Consider the following 261-nt stretch of genomic DNA (forward strand, 5'->3'; position numbering starts at 1 on the left):
TCTGGTGAGTGCACGCGCCCTATAGCAAAAACCTCTTCAAAAAAAAAAAGACAGAATACTTAATTGGAAAAGTGCTTGCACATTGATGTTTATGCGGTGCTATTTACAATTACTAAGTTATGGAAACAACCCAAATGCCCACGAACAGATGAATGGATAGAAAAACTGTGGCACATATACTCAATGGAATATTATTAAGCCATAAAAAAAAATGACAAAACCCTGACTTTTGACAGGAAATGGATTAATATGGAAGATTTA

Source organism: Tupaia chinensis, unplaced genomic scaffold, assembly GCF_000334495.1.
Source record: "Tupaia chinensis unplaced genomic scaffold, TupChi_1.0 Scaffold000029_1, whole genome shotgun sequence".
NCBI lineage: Eukaryota > Metazoa > Chordata > Mammalia > Scandentia > Tupaiidae > Tupaia > Tupaia belangeri.